The sequence below is a fragment of the Electrona antarctica genome, assembly GCF_951216825.1.
Source record: "Electrona antarctica genome assembly, chromosome: 15".
NCBI lineage: Eukaryota > Metazoa > Chordata > Actinopteri > Myctophiformes > Myctophidae > Electrona > Electrona antarctica.
The window spans coordinates 41,224,371-41,233,100 of NC_136796.1; positions in this window are offsets into that span (position 1 = coordinate 41,224,371).

The window sequence follows — 8,730 nt, forward strand, 5'->3', positions numbered from 1 at the left end:
TACATGATCTGGAGGTTGTGGGTTCAAACCCCACTCAAATCTTTACTTGCCAAAATCTGCCATTGAGCCCCATTAAAAAAATCTCAAATTTGAAAGCACTATTTTTCTAAAACTGAAACATTTCAAAGATTCCTTTTCAGGCAAACATGTCCACCGTAAGATGAACCTGAAAAGGTTTGAATGGGGTTTCTATAGTGTAAGTATGTAGGACTAGTAGCATGCCAAAGTTTGTGCTATTGCCATTGAGAATGCATTGGGCGTTTAAGTTAAATAACTCAGAAACTACAAAACATTTCAAAGTAAAAAGTTCCAGCATGTGTGTCCACAGTAAGCTGAATTATAAAAAGTGTGAATGGAGTTTCTAGGTGAAAGTGCTTTTTTGACGTGCCAATATCTGCCATTGAGCCCCATTGTAAATTTCTCAAATTTGAAAGCACTATATTTCTAAAACTATGAAACATTTCAAAGATTCCTTTACAGGCAAGCATGTCCACCGTAAGATGAACCTAAATAGGTTTGAATGGGGTTTCTAGGTGTAAGTATATGTAGAACTAGTAGCATGCCAAATGTTGTGCTATTGCCATTGAGAATGCATTGGGCGTTTAAGTTAAATAACTCAGAAACTACAAAACATTTCAAAGTAAAAAGTTCCAGCATGTGTGTCCACAGTAAGCTGAATTATAAAAAGTGTGAATGGAGTTTCTAGGTGAAAGTGCTTGTTTGACGTGCCAATATCTGCCATTGAGCCCCATTGTAAATTTCTCAAATTTGAAAGCAATATATACCCCATTCAAAACTACTTACAGTAGGTTCATCTTACGGTGGACATGTTTGCCTGAAAAGGAATCTTTGAAATGTTTCATAGTTTTAGAAATATAGTGCTTTCAAATTTGAGAATTTTACAATGGGGCTCAATGGCAGATATTGGCACGTCAAAAAAGCACTTTCACCTAGAAACTCCATTCACACTTTTTATAATTCAGCTTACTGTGGAGACACATGCTGGAACTTTTTACTTTGAAATGTTTTGTAGTTTCTGAGTTATTTAACTTTAACGCCCAATGCATTCTCAATGGCAATAGCACAAACTTTGGCATGCTACTAGTCCTACATACTTACACCTAGAAACGCCATTCAAGCCTACTTAGGTTCATCTTACGGTGGACATGTTTGCCTGAAAAGGAATCTTTGAAATGTTTCATAGTTTTAGAAATATAGTGCTTTCAAATTTGAGAATTTTACAATGGGGCTCAATGGCAGATATTGGCACGTCAAAAAAGCACTTTCACCTAGAAACTCCATTCACACTTTTTTATAATTCAGCTTACTGTGGAGACACATGCTGGAACTTTTTACTTTGAAATGTTTTGTAGTTTCTGAGTTATTTAACTTTAACGCCCAATGCATTCTCAATGGGAATAGCACAAACTTTGGCATGCTACTAGTCCTACATACTTACACCTAGAAACCCCATTCAAGCCTACTTAGGTTCATTTTACGGTGGACATGTTTGCCTGAAAAGGAATCTTTGAAATGTTTCATAGTTTTAGAAATATAGTGCTTTTAAATTTGCGAAATTCAGAATGGGGGTCAATGGCAGATTTTGGCAAGTAAAGATTTGAGTGGGGTTTGAACCCACTATCTCCAGATCATGCAGCCAGTGTGCTAAGTCACTGATCTACTTGCTACCTGCCACAATGCAGTCTGCTGTTCCCTTTGAGTACAACATTGATACAAAAACAAAATACAAAAAATAAAATAACAGGAGATTTGTCTATTGTTTCTTTTGCTGTTGTTTATCTCTAGACGCTCGAATGTTTATGAACCACAATGGAAACAAGTCTCTGGCTCTTCTTTCATTATCTATTCGGCCTTTTAAGAACAGCATGTACAGTGGCTCACTGGGTACAGAGCCTGCCTGGTAATCAGGAGGCTGCAGGTTCAAGTCCTGGTTCTGACATAGTGTCCCAAAATCATGAAAATATGACATAATATATTATGCCGTCCGAAGCCATGAACTATAGTATGTCGTTTTTTCATGATTTTCATCTTTTTTTCAAATAGTCCAAAATCACGAAAAACGACATGCTATAGTATGCCGTCCGAAAAAATATATAACTTTGGCATGCTACTAGTCCTACATACTTAGACCTAGAATCCCCATTCAAACCTATTTAGGTTCATCTTACGGTGGACATGTTTGCCTGAAAAGGAATCTTTGAAATGTTTCATAGTTTTAGAAATATAGTGCTTTAAATGTGAGAAATTTATAATGGCAGATAGTGGCACGTCAAAATCACTTTCACCTAGAAACTCCATTCACACGTTTTAAAATTCAGCTTACTGTGGAGACACATGCTGGAACTTTTTACTTTGAAATGTTTTCTAGTTTCTGAGTTATTTAACTTTAACGCCCAATACATTCTCAATGGCAATAGCACAATTTTTGGCATGCTACTAGTCCTACATACTTACACCTAGAAATGCCATTCAAGCCTACTTAGGTTCATCTTACGGTGGACATGTTTGCCTGAAAAGGAATCTTTGAAATGTTTCATAGTTTTAGAAATATAGTGCTTTCAAATTTGAGAATTTTACAATGGGGCTCAATGGCAGATATTGGCACGTCAAAAAAGCACTTTCACCTAGAAACTCCATTCACACTTTTTATAATTCAGCTTACTGTGGAGACACATGCTGGAACTTTTTACTTTGAAATGTTTTGTAGTTTCTGAGTTATTTAACTTTAACGCCCAATGCATTCTCAATGGCAATAGCACAAACTTTGGCATGCTACTAGTCCTACATACTTACACCTAGAAACCCCATTCAAGCCTACTTAGGTTCATCTTACGGTGGACATGTTTGCCTGAAAAGGAATCTTTGAAATGTTTCATAGTTTTAGAAATATAGTGCTTTCAAATTTGAGAATTTTACAATGGGGCTCAATGGCAGATATTGGCACGTCAAAAAAGCACTTTCACCTAGAAACTCCATTCACACTTTTTTATAATTCAGCTTACTGTGGAGACACATGCTGGAACTTTTTACTTTGAAATGTTTTGTAGTTTCTGAGTTATTTAACTTTAACGCCCAATGCATTCTCAATGGGAATAGCACAAACTTTGGCATGCTACTAGTCCTACATACTTACACCTAGAAACCCCATTCAAGCCTACTTAGGTTCATTTTACGGTGGACATGTTTGCCTGAAAAGGAATCTTTGAAATGTTTCATAGTTTTAGAAATATAGTGCTTTTAAATTTGCGAAATTCAGAATGGGGGTCAATGGCAGATTTTGGCAAGTAAAGATTTGAGTGGGGTTTGAACCCACTATCTCCAGATCATGCAGCCAGTGTGCTAAGTCACTGATCTACTTGCTACCTGCCACAATGCAGTCTGCTGTTCCCTTTGAGTACAACATTGATACAAAAACAAAATACAAAAAATAAAATAACAGGAGATTTGTCTATTGTTTCTTTTGCTGTTGTTTATCTCTAGACGCTCGAATGTTTATGAACCACAATGGAAACAAGTCTCTGGCTCTTCTTTCATTATCTATTCGGCCTTTTAAGAACAGCATGTACAGTGGCTCACTGGGTACAGAGCCTGCCTGGTAATCAGGAGGCTGCAGGTTCAAGTCCTGGTTCTGACATAGTGTCCCAAAATCATGAAAATATGACATAATATATTATGCCGTCCGAAGCCATGAACTATAGTATGTCGTTTTTTCATGATTTTCATCTTTTTTTCAAATAGTCCAAAATCACGAAAAACGACATGCTATAGTATGCCGTCCGAAAAAATATATAACTTTGGCATGCTACTAGTCCTACATACTTAGACCTAGAATCCCCATTCAAACCTATTTAGGTTCATCTTACGGTGGACATGTTTGCCTGAAAAGGAATCTTTGAAATGTTTCATAGTTTTAGAAATATAGTGCTTTAAATGTGAGAAATTTATAATGGCAGATAGTGGCACGTCAAAATCACTTTCACCTAGAAACTCCATTCACACGTTTTAAAATTCAGCTTACTGTGGAGACACATGCTGGAACTTTTTACTTTGAAATGTTTTGTAGTTTCTGAGTTATTTAACTTTAACGCCCAATGCATTCTCAATGGCAATAGCACAAACTTTGGCATGCTACTAGTCCTACATACTTACACCTAGAAACCCCATTCAAGCCTACTTAGGTTCATCTTACGGTGGACATGTTTGCCTGAAAAGGAATCTTTGAAATGTTTCATAGTTTTAGAAATATAGTGCTTTCAAATTTGAGAATTTTACAATGGGGCTCAATGGCAGATATTGGCACGTCAAAAAAGCACTTTCACCTAGAAACTCCATTCACACTTTTTATAATTCAGCTTACTGTGGAGACACATGCTGGAACTTTTTACTTTGAAATGTTTTGTAGTTTCTGAGTTATTTAACTTTAACGCCCAATGCATTCTCAATGGCAATAGCACAAACTTTGGCATGCTACTAGTCCTACATACTTACACCTAGAAACCCCATTCAAGCCTACTTAGGTTCATCTTACGGTGGACATGTTTGCCTGAAAAGGAATCTTTGAAATGTTTCATAGTTTTAGAAATATAGTGCTTTAAATGTGAGAAATTTATAATGGCAGATAGTGGCACGTCAAAATCACTTTCACCTAGAAACTCCATTCACACGTTTTAAAATTCAGCTTACTGTGGAGACACATGCTGGAACTTTTTACTTTGAAATGTTTTGTAGTTTCTGAGTTATTTAACTTTAACGCCCAATGCATTCTCAATGGCAATAGCACAAACTTTGGCATGCTACTAGTCCTACATACTTACACCTAGAAACCCCATTCAAGCCTACTTAGGTTCATCTTACGGTGGACATGTTTGCCTGAAAAGGAATCTTTGAAATGTTTCATAGTTTTAGAAATATAGTGCTTTCAAATTTGAGAATTTTACAATGGGGCTCAATGGCAGATATTGGCACGTCAAAAAAGCACTTTCACCTAGAAACTCCATTCACACTTTTTATAATTCAGCTTACTGTGGAGACACATGCTGGAACTTTTTACTTTGAAATGTTTTGTAGTTTCTGAGTTATTTAACTTTAACGCCCAATGCATTCTCAATGGCAATAGCACAAACTTTGGCATGCTACTAGTCCTACATACTTACACCTAGAAACCCCATTCAAGCCTACTTAGGTTCATCTTACGGTGGACATGTTTGCCTGAAAAGGAATCTTTGAAATGTTTCATAGTTTTAGAAATATAGTGCTTTCAAATTTGAGAATTTTACAATGGGGCTCAATGGCAGATATTGGCACGTCAAAAAAGCACTTTCACCTAGAAACTCCATTCACACTTTTTTATAATTCAGCTTACTGTGGAGACACATGCTGGAACTTTTTACTTTGAAATGTTTTGTAGTTTCTGAGTTATTTAACTTTAACGCCCAATGCATTCTCAATGGCAATAGCACAAATTTGGCATGCTACTAGTCCTACATACTTACACCTAGAAACCCCATTCAAGCCTACTTAGGTTCATTTTACGGTGGACATGTTTGCCTGAAAAGGAATCTTTGAAATGTTTCATAGTTTTAGAAATATAGTGCTTTTAAATTTGCGAAATTCAGAATGGGGGTCAATGGCAGATTTTGGCAAGTAAAGATTTGAGTGGGGTTTGAACCCACTATCTCCAGATCATGCAGCCAGTGTGCTAAGTCACTGATCTACTTGCTACCTGCCACAATGCAGTCTGCTGTTCCCTTTGAGTACAACATTGATACAAAAACAAAATACAAAAAATAAAATAACAGGAGATTTGTCTATTGTTTCTTTTGCTGTTGTTTATCTCTAGACGCTCGAATGTTTATGAACCACAATGGAAACAAGTCTCTGGCTCTTCTTTCATTATCTATTCGGCCTTTTAAGAACAGCATGTACAGTGGTTCACTGGGTACAGAGCCTGCCTGGTAATCAGGAGGCTGCAGGTTCAAGTCCTGGCTCTGACATAGTGTCCCAAAATCATGAAAATATGACATAATATATTATGCCGTCCCAAACCATGGACTATAGTATGTCGTTTTTTCATGATTTTCATCTTTTTTTCAAATCCTCCAAAATCATGAAAAACGACATGCTATAGTATGCCGTCCGAAGCCATGAACTATAGTATGTCGTTTTTTCATGATTTTCATCTTTTTTTCAAATAGTCCAAAATCACGAAAAACGACATGCCGTCCGAAAAAATATATAACTTTGGCATGCTACTAGTCCTACATACTTAGACCTAGAATCCCCATTCAAAGCTATTTAGGTTCATCTTACGGTGGACATGTTTGCCTGAAAAGGAATCTTTGAAATGTTTCATAGTTTTAGAAATATAGTGCTTTAAATGTGAGAACTTTATAATGGCAGATAGTGGCACGTCAAAATCACTTTCACCTAGAAACTCCATTCACACGTTTTATAATTCAGCTTACTGTGGAGACACATGCTGGAACTTTTTACTTTGAAATGTTTTGTAGTTTCTGAGTTATTTAACTTTAACGCCCAATGCATTCTCAATGGCAATAGCACAAACTTTGGCATGCTACTAGTCCTACATACTTATACCTAGAAACGCCATTCAAGCCTACTTAGGTTCATCTTACGGTGGACATGTTTGCCTGAAAAGGAATCTTTGAAATGTTTCATAGTTTTAGAAATATAGTGCTTTCAAATTTGAGAAATTCAGAATGGGGGTCAATGGCAGATTTTGGCAAGTAAAGATTTGAGTGGGGTTTGAACCCACTATCTCCAGATCATGCAGCCAGTGTGCTAAGTCACTGATCTACTTGCTACCTGCCACAATGCAGTCTGCTGTTCCCTTTGAGTACAACATTGATACAAAAACAAAATACAAAAAATAAAATAACAGGAGATTTGTCTATTGTTTCTTTTGCTGTTGTTTATCTCTCTAGACGCTCGAATGTTTATGAACCACAATGGAAACAAGTCTCTGGCTCTTCTTTCATTATCTATTCGGCCTTTTAAGAACAGCATGCACAGTGGCTCACTGGGTACAGAGCCTGCCTGGTAATCAGGAGGCTGCAGGTTCAATTCCTGGCTCTGACATAATGTCCCAAAATCATGAAAATATGACATAATATATTATGCCGTCCCAAACCATGGACTATAGTATGTAGTTTTTTCATGATTTTCATCTTTTTTTCAAATCCTCCAAAATCATGAAAAACGACATGCTATAGTATGCCGTCCGAAGCCATGAACTATAGTATGTCGTTTTTTCATGATTTTCATCTTTTTTTCAAATAGTCCTAAATCACGAAAAACGACATGCTATAGTATGCCGTCCGAAAAAATTATAACTTTGGCATGCTACTAGTCCTACATACTTACACCTAGAATCCCCATTTAAACCTATTTAGGTTCATCTTACGGTGGACATGTTTGCCTGAAAAGGAATCTTTGAAATGTTTCATAGTTTTAGAAATATAGTGCTTTAAATGTGAGAAATTTATAATGGCAGATAGTGGCACGTCAAAATCACTTTCACCTAGAAACTCCATTCACACGTTTTATAATTCAGCTTACTGTGGAGACACATGCTGGAACTTTTTACTTTGAAATGTTTTGTAGTTTCTGAGTTATTTAACTTTAACGCCCAATGCATTCTCAATGGCAATAGCACAAACTTTGGCATGCTACTAGTCCTACATACTTACACCTAGAAACCCCATTCAAGCCTACTTAGGTTCATCTTACGGTGGACATGTTTGCCTGAGAAGGAATCTTTGAAATGTTTCATAGTTTTAGAAATATAGTGCTTTCAAATTTGAGAATTTTACAATGGGGCTCAATGGCAGATATTGGCACGTCAAAAAAGCACTTTCACCTAGAAACTCCATTCACACTTTTTATAATTCAGCTTACTGTGGAGACACATGCTGGAACTTTTTACTTTGAAATGTGTTGTAGTTTCTGAGTTATTTAACTTTAACGCCCAATGCATTCTCAATGGCAATAGCACAAACTTTGGCATGCTACTAGTCCTACATACTTACACCTAGAAACCCCATTCAAGCATACTTAGGTTCATCTTACGGTGGACATGTTTGCCTGAAAAGGAATCTTTGAAATGTTTCATAGTTTTAGAAATATAGCGCTTTCAAATTTGAGAATTTTACAATGGGGCTCAATGGCAGATATTGGCACGTCAAAAAAGCACTTTCACCTAGAAACTCCATTCACACTTTTTATAATTCAGCTTACTGTGGAGACACATGCTGGAACTTTTTACTTTTAAATGTTTTGTAGTTTCTGAGTTATTTAACTTTAACGCCCAATGCATTCTCAATGGCAATAGCACAAACTTTGGCATGCTACTAGTCCTACATACTTACACCTAGAAACCCCATTCAAGCCTACTTAGGTTCATCTTACGGTGGACATGTTTGCCTGAAAAGGAATCTTTGAAATGTTTCATAGTTTTAGAAATATAGTGCTTTTAAATTTGAGAAATTCAGAATGGGGGTCAATGGCAGATTTTGGCAAGTAAAGATTTGAGTGGGGTTTGAACCCACTATCTCCAGATCATGCAGCCAGTGTGCCAAGTCACTGATCTACTTGCTACCTGCCACAATGCAGTCTGCTGTTCCCTTTGAGTACAACATTGATACAAAAATAAAATACAAAAAATAAAATAACAGGAGATTTGTCTATTGT